The following is a 13,269-nucleotide window of genomic DNA, read 5'->3' as shown; positions in this document are numbered from 1 at the left end:
ATAATATCTAGGATGTGTATCAGTCAGGGTTTGGTGCAAGCAGATACAATTCTAAATGTTTTAAGCAGGGAGGTATTTAATAAAGGGTGCTCACAAAAATCCATGTCAGGGTTGGAGAAGCGAGTTAACAGACGAGGCCTGTAAGAATGAACAATTTCAGCACATACAGAGTTGGCCTGTCAGTGGAGCTATTACTGCTGAGAATGACCAGAACATGGGGTTCAAGAACATCACCCTGTGATAGAAGGTGGAGCCAAAAAGCTACTGCCCTCATAGCTGCCGTAAACTGCCTCTTGTCTTCCAGGAGGCTGGGAGGTGAGTACTGAGCTATGGAACGTTGCTCTAGAAGAATGTTTCCATTAACCTAATTATAAGAGAAATACAGTCGTAAGTCAAGAGTCTTACCTCAACTTCCCTTGTGTTTTCTAAATCTTGTGTAAGTGTGTTTAACTGACAGACCTAATTCATATCCATAGCTCTTGGTACAGAAAGTCTAGGACGTGTTTTAAGCTTCCAGTCTTTGCATTACGAAAGCCGCCGTAACAGGACGGTCGACTGGACACTGAGCCAGCCTGCAGTCCTTACCCCAGGCAGCATTTGGAGAAAAAAAATACTTCCACGGGGAGAATGGGTTAAAATGTTCAAAACTGTCTCTGGCCTGGAAAGCTTATATGATGTGATTATTTATTTGAACTCCAAACTCCTAACGTGCTCTTAATGACTATGATTTGTCCTGGGAAAATAGTCCCTGTGCACGTTAAGGCCAATTACATCTCTAAATGTACACGTATCAGAGATGAGAAAATTATTTGCAATGTGGGATCATCACTTTCATTTTTCTGTAGCCTTTTGTTTGCTGGCACTGTTATTGGCTTGAATTTTGAGAAGAGGAGGCTTATTTCCAGCAAGCCCGAGGCCTTTCTCTGGATTCTTCCTGGCTCTGACTTTTCATATGCCAACACAATACTCAAAGAGGAAGGGCTTAGCAGTTTAGTACTCTAAGTCTTCAAAGACACTTAGCACATCCAAACATTTTCACATGGAGGCCCCAGAGAAGCAAAAAAAAATGTGCTCAGGATCTTATGGAAACTAGACCAGAAGCCAAGTTCTCTGGCTCCCTGTCCAAAGCTTTTTTTAATCACAACCTAACCAAGCCTTAGATTGTGTGCTTTTTTTTTTTTAACTATTTTTTTTTTATTTGACTATGCCAGATCTCATTTGCAGCAGGCGGGATCTTTAGTTGCGGCATGCAAGCTCTTAGTTGTGGTGTGTGGGATGGGGTTCCCTGACTAGGGATGGAACCTGGCCCTCTGCATTGCGAGCTCAGAGTCTTAGCCACCTGAGCACCAGGGAAGTTTCTGTGTGCTTCTTATATAGAATGATATTTAAGCGGCGGGTGGTACAGGTAGAGAGAGAGAGAGATTCCATTTATATCAAGTTTAATATAAGCGAAATGAAGCTGTACTCTTAGAGTAGTATACTTAGATATTTAACTATGAGGCAAAGCAAGCAAGGGTTAACCATCATATCTGATTAGTGGTGGAGGCGGGGAGTTGTTACTGGAAAAAGGCATGTGGAGATTTCTAGGATGTTGACAATGTCTCAGGAAACTCAGTTTTGTAGAACTTAAGCTTTTTTAAACCCCAGTGTAATGTTTTTTGACTTTTTTGACTTTAATAACACTTAGTTTTAGTACTTACTGTATGAAAGAGGCAGGCTAAGTGCTTTCCACAGATTATTTCATTTAACTCTCACAAGAACACTCTAGTAGAGGCACTATTATCATGCCCACTTCATATCTGAGGAAACTGAGGTGTAGTCCTCACTAATCTGTCCAAATCCACAAAGTCAGGTAGCAGAGCTGCTGTTTGATTTGCCTGGCCCCAGTGTCAGACGCTTCACTACTCTGCTATTGCTAGCCACAAGAAATCTGATAGTGAAGTCCCTCAGTCGTGTCCGACTCTCTGCGACCCCATGGACTGTTGTCTACCAGGCTTCTCTGTCCATGGGATTTTCCAGGCAAGAATACTGGAGTGGGTTGCCATTTCCTTCTCCAGGAGCTCTTCCCAACCCAGGGATTGAACCCGGGTCTCCTGCATTGTAGGCAGACGCTTTACCGTCTGAGCCACCAGGGAAGTCTGATGGATGAGTCTAGTTATGGACCCCTTTATTGTTACTGTTTTACAGTCATAAAAGCTATAGTTATGAAAATCATATTGATAAGAGGAAAAATATAGGTGCAGAATTGTACACACGCATGCACACACGCACGGAACACGACTGCATTCATATTAAAAATATGCACGCTTTGGTATAGAAAGACCAGAGTATAAAGCACTGTTAGGATGATGAAAATGCAGGTGTGTTTTTGCCTCTCTGTTTTCCAAATTTATTTTAAAGTAGCCATATTAAATTTATAATGGGAAAATGTGCTGTAAAATAAACTTCCCGTTTACCTGAAATATAAAACTCCATTTCCACGCCCTTCTTTCCTGCAGCTTTGTGTAATCCTTCAGAAGCCTCTTCTGTTCAGTGAGGGACTTCATTACCAAATTGATGGCACCAGATCATTCTAGCTATGCAAATCACAGACCCACAGCCAGATCAGGAAAAGGCGGATAAAAGATTACATTAAAAATTAAAGCAACGAGTGGAGATGTGGAGATAATGTGCATACAATTATTTCTACATATTTAATATTTATGCAATTACAAAGCCAGTCACGACAAATCTTAAATCTTGAGTCATGTTCCTTTTGCCCTCTGATATTTTTTGACCTTGAACTGAGACTGCCAAATATATCTAAAAAAAAAAAATGGCTGTGGAAGAAGCATTTCCTTTGGCCTATAAATGATAAATGCGTTTTTCTTAGAAAGTGATCTCATTTCTTCCTAGCCTTTCTTTGTTTATTTTCAGTGCCTTGTATTTTTTTTAACTCTGTTACATTCTGATCACCCTGGAAAGCGCTGGGCTTTCAGTCTTCCACAGTTTGGCTGTGTTGTTTTCTGGTGCTGCTGTTGCTGTGATGTGTTTTCTGTCAGAGGAAATTTACAGGCACATTAGCCTACTTGACAGGCACAATGAGCCACCAGGCTCTCCTAAGGAGAAACCACTGCGTGCTGTGATGAGGCTTTCTGCATCTCTCCATCTCACCCTCCCTCTTACACCTCAGAACCCCACCACGATTCAAATACAAATTCCTGCCACTCTTGGTTCCAGGTGTTGTCTGGGATCCTGGATTTAACTCTCTGGTTCCTGGTAACAGCCATATATTGGTTCTGCAGTTATTAATTCGTGTCTGCAGCAATCTGACCCTAGCAGTTTGTGGGTAAAGCCCATGTCTTCGCTCACAGCCATATAGATACCAAGTCAGGAACGGGTAGGAACGCTTTTATTCCCGTGATGTTATCATTGACACAAGGCAGGGGAGAAAATCCAAGATCTCTTCAAATGAAAAGCAATATCATCACGTTTTATGGAAGGCATTTAGAGAGAATATTCTAACACACTTCATTTACTTTCCTCGGTGTGTCACATAAAAATGGTCAAGAAAAATCAATAAAACTTATTAAAAGTTCAAAAACATAAATTGAGACATAAATGAGAGGTAAACTGTTTCCTTGACAGATTCCAAATAAATGAGAGTATTACCCTACAGCCACTGGGAAACCAAATACCTGTGCATTTTTGGTTTCATATATTATGCTACCCCTCAGGTGAAATTTGCTAAGATATAGCAGTTCTGATATTGCTGGTTCAACAGGGTCTGAACGTTCAGACCCTGACTTCATGTGACTGTCTCTTCAATTTAAAAATTTTCAGACCTTTTAAGCAATTTTTGAACGGTGATCTTATTTACATCATATTCCCTTTATCCTTGGTATGTTTGACCATAAGCATGTAACTATGTAACCTATAGAAATTATTTAGAAGGATACTCCAAAGTCACATATAAGTTTCTTGCTTGATTCTCTGCTGAGAAGCAGAGATATTTACTAAGCCAATCCATAATATTGGTCTGAGATGCTCTATTTGTTGAATGAATAAATAAATGAACAAACTTTGTATTATCTGGAAACCAGGACTAGGTAGCTTCCTGGTGGATTTATTTTTTTAGAAAATTTACTGGGAACATTCTTAGTTTGGCTTCCCTGGTGGCTCAGATGGTAAAGAATCTGCCTGCAGTGCGAGAGACCCAGGTTCAATTCGTAGGTTGGGAAGATCCCCTGGAGAAGGGAACAGCTACCCACTGTAGTATTCTGGCCTGGAGAATCCCATGGACAGAGGAGCCTGGCGGGGTACAGTCCGTGGGGTCACAGAGAGTCAGACACGACTGAGCAACTAAGCAACAATAATGACATTTTTGGTCTGGTCCTGTCCTAGTCAGCTCAAGTGTCTATAACGATATAGACTGGGTAGCTCATAAACAGCAGAACCTATCGCTCACAAATTTGGAGGCTGGAGGTCTGAGCTCAGCATGGTCGGGTGAGGGCCCATGCTGAGGCAAGCTTCTCACTGAGCCCCTGAGTGTCAGAAGAGGCTAGGGAACTCTGTGGGATCTCTTTCCTTGGAGCCCTAATCCTGTTCTTGAAGGCTCTAACCTCACGACTCAAGCACCTTCCAAAGGTCCCGTTCCTAGTCCGTCACCTTTAGGGGGTTCAGTTCAGTTCAGTTCAGTCGCTCAGTTGTGTCTGACTCTCTGTGACACCATGAACCACAGCACACCAGGCCTCCCTGTCCATCACCAACTCTCAGAGTCCACCAAACCCATGTCCATTGAGTCCGTGATGCCATCCAACCATCTCTTCCTCTGTCGTCCCCTTCTCCAGCCTTCAATCTTTCCCAGCATCAGGGTCTTTTCAAATGAGTCAGCTCTTCCCATCAGGTGGTCAAAGTATTGGAGTTTCAGCTTCCACATCAGTCCTTCCAATGAACACCCAGGACTGATTTCCTTTAGGATGGACTGGTTGGATCTCCTCGCAGTCCAAGGGACTCTCAAGAGTCTTCTCCAACACCACAGTTCAAAAGCATCAATTCTTTGGTGCTCAGCTTTCTTTATAGTCCAACTCTCACATCAATACATGACCAGGAAAAACCATAGCCTTGACTAGATGGACCTTTGTTGGCAAAGTAATGTCTCTGCTTTTTAATATGCTGTCTAGGTTGGTCATAACTTTCTTTCCAAGGAATAAGCGTCTTTTAATTTCATGGCTGCACTCACCGTCTGCAGTGATTTTGGAGCCAAATAAAATAAAGTCAGCCACTTTTTCCATTGTTTCCCGATCTATTTGCCATGAATGGGACCGGATGGGACCGGATGCCATGATCTTAGTTTTCTGAATGTTGAGCTTTAAGCTAACTTTTTCACTTTCCTCTTTCACTTTCATCAAGAGGCTCTTTAGTTCTTCTTCACTTTCTGCCATAAGGGTTAGGACATAAAAATATAAATTGTGTTGAAGTGACATGCCCAGGCCATTACAGCCCCTCCCTTCTCTCTCTGGGGCCGTGCTCTGAAGCAGTCACTGCGGCCAGCTACAGCTGTGTTCACACCTCTGCCCTGTCCCTCCACTAGGAAGACATGGCAGGTTCTTCAGCTCTGGCGGCCTGCTGGTCCCTGGAGAGACTGGCTCCCTGCCCATGCTCCCCAGGAGTGAGAGGGGGTCGCAAACTCCTGCCTTTGGAGTGGTTCTTTCCTGGTCCAGTGCTCAGCAATGACAGTGGTTCTCCTGTTGGCCTTTTGTCCCTCTGTAATGACTGCAAGGGTAAAAAGAGGGACCTGGTTTTCCAGATTGTCAGGATGACTAGGGGTCTTTTCAGCTAGCTCAGAGCAATGGCAACAGGCACCATTAACCTTGCCCACCCTCTGGAAAGTAAAGAATACCTGAAGAAGAGGAATTATTCATCCTCGCACAAAAAGGCCAATATGGCAGTCACAGGACTTTATACATAGCCATTCTCCACCTAAATGTCTTTAGAAATAGAATTCATTAATCCAGGGTGATTTGAGGAAGATTCTTTCTGAAACATGAGGCCAATTTAGGTAAAATCCAAGGTGTCTTTAAACTCATTTTTTTTTAACTGAAAAGGTCATAAAATAATGATACATTTTCATAAATAATATAAATTTCCTTCTGCATCTAAACAGTGGGAGATTTCCTCTAATTTTAACACTGAAACATTTTCACAAATAATCATCAAATGCCTACTTCGTGCTAGGCAGACACTGTTATAGATGCTGGAAATATAGAATAATGTGCATATTAAATCTTCAGTGTGAAGTCTGCATATAGATGCTGAGAATTCTTCAGGCTCTCTGATGAATCCACTCACATTTTTCTGTACCCACTCATACTTTAAAACAGAGTCAGGTGAGCTATCCAAATTGTGGGTTTCACTTGCCTCCCTGAGCCCCTAGCACTAAACCAAAAGCATTAAATGCCAGCTGCTTCATCGCCAACCCCAGCCTCGTGGATGCATTTTCACTGGGATCAGTGTGTCTAGGCATAGAATTTTATCATCACCCCAAAGTCCTGAAGAGATTTTCGTTCAGTCCCAAGAACTCTATACTGAAAGTCGGCACCCAGCGAGATTAATTGCCAAACGGGACTTTGAAACATGGAAGCATTTGCCAGTCTGTAGGTCTTCACTCATAGCCATCTGGGGATCTGCCACAAAATGTACAGAGGGGGAAATTACTCATTTGGAAGCCTGGCTGTCAAAGAAAATCCAAACCCAGGAGCTTTTCTCAAGAACCCCTATGACATTTTATTCTTTAAATAAATCTTTTCTTCCTCTCCTTAGGTGCAAGATTGACATTTTAAGATCAATCGTGCCTCTGCTTTGCAACGCTGGTAGACTTAGAATAGGATAAATGGAAATTAAGCAAAATTTCCATTTTTTTGAATAATAATGCTCAAAATAGCTATATTCTAACTCAGTATAAGAGAAGGATGGTCTTCCCTCAGTGGTCATTTTCATTACTGTGGTTATCTCAAGACCTTTGGATGTCAAAATGTCACCCTGTTTTCTCTAAAGGAGCCATTCTGAACATTCACCTGCTGTTTGAACAGCTGCAGAAAGCAAAGGAATCTCATTCTGTGTTTCACTCCATCATCGCCAAGGATGCTTTCATGCTCCTGATATGGTCACGGGTGACCAGCTCTTCCAGCCCCTCATTATGGGACATTTTAGCTGGTTACTACAAGCTATGGTTGAATTCTTTCCTCCTGTTTATATTATTCAGCAGTCCCTCTTCTTGTTCAAAATGATCTTGTTGCAATTGGCTAGCCTGTCTGAAAATTTCAGTGTTTGTAACTAATTTTAAATGGTATTTTAAATTATTGAGGCTCTTAGGCCACTCAGTCAGTACACATCTATTGTGAGCCCACTAACTGCCAGGCATTGGAGGGGATGCTGGGTGCTATTGAATTCCAGGGTGCGTGCTATGGTCAAAGGAGCAACCAGATGAGGTCAAGAGGTGCCATTCTAGGAATAGGCTTACCCTGACATGTGTGGCCTGGGCAAGGCCATCAGCCTCTGTGATTTCGGCCTTCTCAGATACAAAATAAGGGGTGGACAGAGCTTCTCTGACCTCAGAACCTAACATTTTATGGTTACTGCTGATCTGGTTCACTCATCACCCTGGAAACCCAGTAGCCTTCCAAAAGTGAATGCTTTTATAAGCCTTCCCAAAGGGTCCTAATTCTAATCCAAGAAGCAATTTTGTGCTAAAATGAATGCTTTTCAAAGACCCAGGAAGACATTTAAAGAAAGGGCTGCTGTTGCTCAGTTGCTAAGTCGTGTCTCACTCCTACATGTGTGTTTTTCAGTTTACTGTATATTTAAGCATATTTTCCCCCTAAATGCTTGCCTATTTTCTAGTTGCTAGGTGGTAGAAGGGAATAATTTCAAGTATGGAGGGTCAATTAGAACTCCAAGCACTATAGTCTAATCTCCCCAGGATAATAATAAATCAAAGATACAAAAACAAGTGATGAGTCCAGATATTTCTGCACTTAAAATAGTGACAGTTCATAAGGGCATGTTAAAACCCTAATTTTTTTTTATGTCATCAATGTATCAACCTCACTTTATTTTTTTTAATTTTATTTTATTTTTAAACTTTACAAATTGCATTAGTTTTGCCAAATATCAAAATGAATCCACCACAGGTATACATGTGTTCCCCATCCTGAACCCTCCTCCCTCCTCCCTCCCCATACCATCCCTCTGGGTCGTCCCAGTGCACTAGCTCCAAGCATCCAGTATCGTGCATCGAACCTGGACTGGCAACTCGTTTCATACATGATATTATACATGCTTCAATGCCATTCTCCCAAATCTAAAACTCTAATCTGTGTCATTTCAGTAGCTCCAACAGTGTTCAAAGCATCTGCGACTCCCTATTATTGCTCTGTATTTATATTGACAATAAAATTAATGCTTCCTTATTTACAATTCAGTAGATATTCTAATACCATGTGAGAATTACTTCTTATATGTTTTCTTCTCTATATAAGATTTATTTTACAAAACGTTTTTTAAATGCATCTAAGTTTGCAAAAATATGCAACAGTTTGGTATTGGGACCAGGCAGATTATTTGAAATTCAGAATGATTCCCCAATTTCTAACATAAGAAAAACAGAGGAAGTAAAAACTTTATATTGCTTTGTAGACCTTATCTTCCTGCATTTGTGGTTAGTTCATTTCCATTTCTTGTGTGAAAGAACATAGCAGCTTATCACACACCATTGACCAGAGGGAGGAGGACTCCTGTTTCTGTTTCTTAAAAAAGACCCCACACATGCATCACACATAAAAAAAACTTCACATAAAAAACGAAGAACTGGTAATAAGGTATGAGTGATGTTGGGTGGCTCTCTCTACTTGCCTGAGTTCCTAGTAACATTTCATGGCTTTCTCGTCTTTCTTTCTTCCCTCTCACTGTGAATATCACAGCTGATGACTGACTTTTACTGCTGCCTTTCATGCAAACTCCTAAGGCTTGCAAATCAGCTACTGACTCCGGGACCCATCTCCCTGTCTCCTGCCCTTCCTCTCACGGTTTCTAATGGGGCTTCGGGCCCACAGAGGATATACAGACTTTGTAGAGCACACTGATTCGAACAGTAAAACTTGAATGGGTGGATGTTCGACTCACTGCATCAGCTCATTTCCGTCCCCTTGGCACATGGTATGTGGCAGCCGCCCACTGAGCATTTTGCCTGTTGAGAGGATGGCAAAAGGGCAACCTGTCGGGTGACAACAGTGGAGAAGAAAATAGAAATGTTTGCAGAAATCTTCCTGCGAGCCAAAATTCTCCTCCCTACTTGGGGTACTGCTGCTCTTTTAAAATAACATTTGAAGATATTTTACCCTTCTAAAATGAGTTACCTTCCCTAATAATGATCCAGTGTAACATTCTGACATACCTGTCCTCTAACCCTCACATAGCACTTCACACTCACATTCTTGTTCTGTCTGATCAAAGATTATGAAGCAGGTTTAGTGGCTCTGGTGGGGTGTGTGTGCACACACACACGCACACACATATCCAAATGCCGTGTCGGTCTAGAAACGTGGAAGAATGAAACAGCTACAGTGATTAGCATTTTTGAGAATATGATATGAGCCAGGGACTGTTCTCTCTCATTCACACACACACACATAAACACACACTCACATTCTCATTCGAAGAAGGCAGTGGCGCCCCACTCCAGTGCTCTTGCCTGGAAAATCCCATGGATGGAGGAGCCTGGTGGGCTGCAGCCCATGGGGTCACTAAGAGTCGGACACGACTGAGCGACTTCCCTTTCACTTTTCACTTCCACGCATTGGAGAAGGAAATGGCAACCCACTCCAGTGTTCTTGCCTGGAGAATCCCAGGGACGGGGCAGCCTGGTGGGCTGCCGTCTGTGGGGTCGCACAGAGTCGGACACAACCGAAGCGACTTAGCAGCAGCAGCAGCACATTCTCATTTAACACAATTTGAGTTAGAAACTGTTAGCTCCATTTTCTCGGTAAGGAAGCTGAGACACAGAGAAGTTAAGTGACTTGCTCAGGGTCACACAGCAGAAGGTATCAGCACAGGCATGCTAACCCAAGCACAGCATTTCTTTGCCTAAAATTGAGATGCCCCACACAGCCCCCCAAAATGATGCAACATGTGTGTTCTTTGGGAACTCACTTCCAAACGTTAACTAAACTTGGTTGTTAATGACAAACTTATGAATTTTGTGACAATTCTATCCCCTGGAAAAGTTAAATTTCTGAGAATCACAGCTCCTCGAAACAAACTTCTAAAACTCACACTCTTGGACTGTGCCAGCCAATGTGATAGCAAGTGGCTACTAACATTGAATTCAGATTAAATTAACCTAAGGCCCCTAGTTGCACCAGCCGCATTTCAAAGGCTCAGTAGCGGCATGCGTCTAGTGTCTACTCTGCCAGCCGGTGCAGCTCAGGGACGTTTCCACCATCAGAGCAGTACTGCCCCAGGAGACGGATAATTGAGGAGACACAAAAGAGTAAATGATCCTTGGGGCCCTTCTAGAAAAGGAGCTGACGTGTGTTTCCAAGGAAGCACATTTATCAAGTGCCTGCTGGGTGCTAGATGCTGAGGGCGCAATGATCCATACAGACCGATGAGCCAAACACCGTCTCTGCCCTGTCTGGAACTCACAGTCTGTCTGAGCCAGTCACCAGGATGAGCCCTGCAGTGAGAGGGAAGGTCTGATGTGCCAGGGGACATAGAAAACCCAGGAGATGTGGGGTCAAGTGTCCGGGAAGGCTTTCTGGAGGAGACAGGAATCGAAACTAAGGCCTTGATTGTGAGCAAGCTGAAGGCACAAACACAAGAGGAAAAGATCAAAGGAACAGCCTGTGTGAAGACTCTTGACGGGGAGACAGGGTGCCATGCTCCGGAGGAGTTTAAACAAGTCAGTAAAATTGCTTTCTCTATTCTGTCTCTTAGGATCAGAGCTTGAATTAAAAAAGGAAGAAAAAAAAATTTTTTTTTTGTAAAGTCAGAGTTATTTGGCACAAAGGGAGGGCAGTAAAGAAAGAAAAGGCGAGGGGCAGCTCAGAGCAGCCTTGCAGGGCCTGGGGTGAGGAGGGGCTGTCCCACCTCCAACGCGGCGGAGGCGCTCCGGTGTGAGGAGCCGGTGTGGGCGGAGCCTGGCGATGAGAACCAGGCCTGGCGCTCTCGATGAGGGCCGCGTGCCAGACACCTCGCCGGGCAGTTCGCTAGCATTGTTTCCTCAATCCTCATCGTAAACCGAGCTGTTTACTTCATTTACATAATTTGAAATTGGTAGAGCAACCCATGAGACAGAACAGCAGGACTCATAAGCTCTTTATTTATTTGCTAAGATACCAGGCTGCAGAGGCTCCCCAGTTCCTGCCTCTTCCCTGCCCCAGGCTAGTACACCCCTGAGATGCCCGGCTAGAGGAAGGATTGAACTGATGTGAAGGCACGGAAGCTGAGCCAAGGTGAAACCAAGAAAAGCTCTGCTGCAGAGAAATTAGTTTGCACCAGACTAAAAGTAAAGAACAACACCCCCCACGCCGAAAGAAACACGTGACTAGGGGAAACGCCTCTCTCTTTCAGAACTAACTCCTAATAATGATTAGCCAGTTACCAATACTGATTAACTCCAATAGAAGAGTTGTGGTTTAAAATTTTCCAGAAAAGCCTTAAACTAGGAACACCTGTATTTGTCATCTTATCCAGCAATCTTCAGACTGACTCAAACATTTATGAGATACAGTGAGATAGATCAAGCCAACTTTCTTCACAAACTTCCCTCTAAGATTCCCTCAATCTGTTGAAAACTGTTTTATGACTCAACCCATCTAAAATTTCAGTAGCGCATGGCTTCGGATAAAACGCTTCATTCACATCAAGCAGTAATTAAATGTGCAGGGCATGAAATAAGCAGCAAGTTTGGCTCCAGAGCCATCTTGCAAACTGTAAGCGATCCAAGATAGACCATATGCCTTTAAATCAGATGACTGCATACGTATCCAAGAGAAAGCTAGCTGCCATTTCTGCACAAGACTCATCAAAAGATGAAAGAAGACAGATTTATGTTGCTTGTCTGATAAATGTGTGTTAATGTATATGTCCATTGGTGTTTGGTAAACTGCCCTTACCTTCCCCTTTTGCATTCTCAGTTCCATTCTGCTTGAGGAAACATCTGAACTAACATCTCACATCAGCATTATTTGTAAGTTGCTCATTGCATTGAACTGAGGTAGCCATTTGGACACACAGAGGTTTTGTCTCTCTAGCAAGGGTGGTTCCCTTCTTTTTTTGGTTTTTTAAAGAAACTCCCCACCCACCTCCGTACTGGGACTGTGCCACCCTGACTCTTGCACACACTCGCCATGCCTGGGTAAGGGGAGTGGGAAACTGGTTCAGTCATAAACATGTGACATGCGGAGCGTGTCCCAAACGGAACCCTGCTTGGGATCGCTGTGCACACCTGGGAAGGAGAAGTCTTCCCTCCGTGGGCTCGCTGAGCCAGGAGGACGTGAGGATGGTACTGGTGTCATCTCGCTGCCGAGCGGGAAGAGCCTCTGTGGGGACAGTCGGGGAAGAAGAGCAGAACTGGAGCACGGAGACGGAGGCCTGCCCTCACTGCCGGGCCCGGGGCTGCTTCACGTCTGATACCAGCTCGTGAGCACTGCGTGAGGTCAGCAGCATCTGCTGCCACAAGAGGTGCTCAGCGAATGTTATTTCCCACCTCTTTTCTTCCCTCTTTGACTTTGGCGGCTGCCAGACAAGGGTTGAGACCATCTATGGCAGCCAGCACTTCTTTCTTTTAGAGGAAAGCCAGCCAGTCTGGACAACAATGAGCACACGGTTAGCCCCCCAGAGCAGTGCAGGCCGCCTCTGCGCCTGACAGGTTCTGTCTTCAGAAACGGCCATTCTTCACTCGGTGCCCTCTCAGACCTCAGACAGCAGCCTACTCCCAATCAAGCTGGTACAAAAACGGCACTTTATTCCCCAAGAAAGGAAGGAGTTGACTTGGTCAAACCACGAAGCGGAAGCTACTACAGGAAGCAGACTACAGAAGCACCTCAGAATGCAGTTTTGCAGTGGCCAACTGGGTGAAGGTTCCAGTCTGCACTTGTTTGTCCATTTTCCAGGGGCATTCTGTAGAAAGCAGACAACCGAGACTGTTACAAATATAGAATTCAGCGACTCAACAGTGTTTACCCTCACGAAAACCACGCATCATGGGTGGTGCACGCGTGCGTGCTA

At 43.8% G+C, this 13,269-nt stretch overlaps 1 non-coding gene across 1 annotated transcript; it reads right to left on the bottom strand.

Moving 5' to 3' along the window:
* Nucleotides 1–2,063: 2,063 nt before the first annotated feature.
* On the bottom strand, nucleotides 2,064–2,135 carry TRNAC-ACA (transfer RNA cysteine (anticodon ACA)). The gene has a single exon. It is a non-coding gene; the product is annotated as a tRNA-Cys (tRNA).
* Between the last annotated feature and the right edge of the window lie 11,134 nt (nucleotides 2,136–13,269).

This window comes from Bos mutus, chromosome 7, assembly GCF_027580195.1.
Source record: "Bos mutus isolate GX-2022 chromosome 7, NWIPB_WYAK_1.1, whole genome shotgun sequence".
NCBI classification, from domain to species: domain Eukaryota; kingdom Metazoa; phylum Chordata; class Mammalia; order Artiodactyla; family Bovidae; genus Bos; species Bos mutus.
Note: the sequence above shows the minus strand (reverse complement) of the source record. Positions and strands in the feature narration are given on the sequence as shown.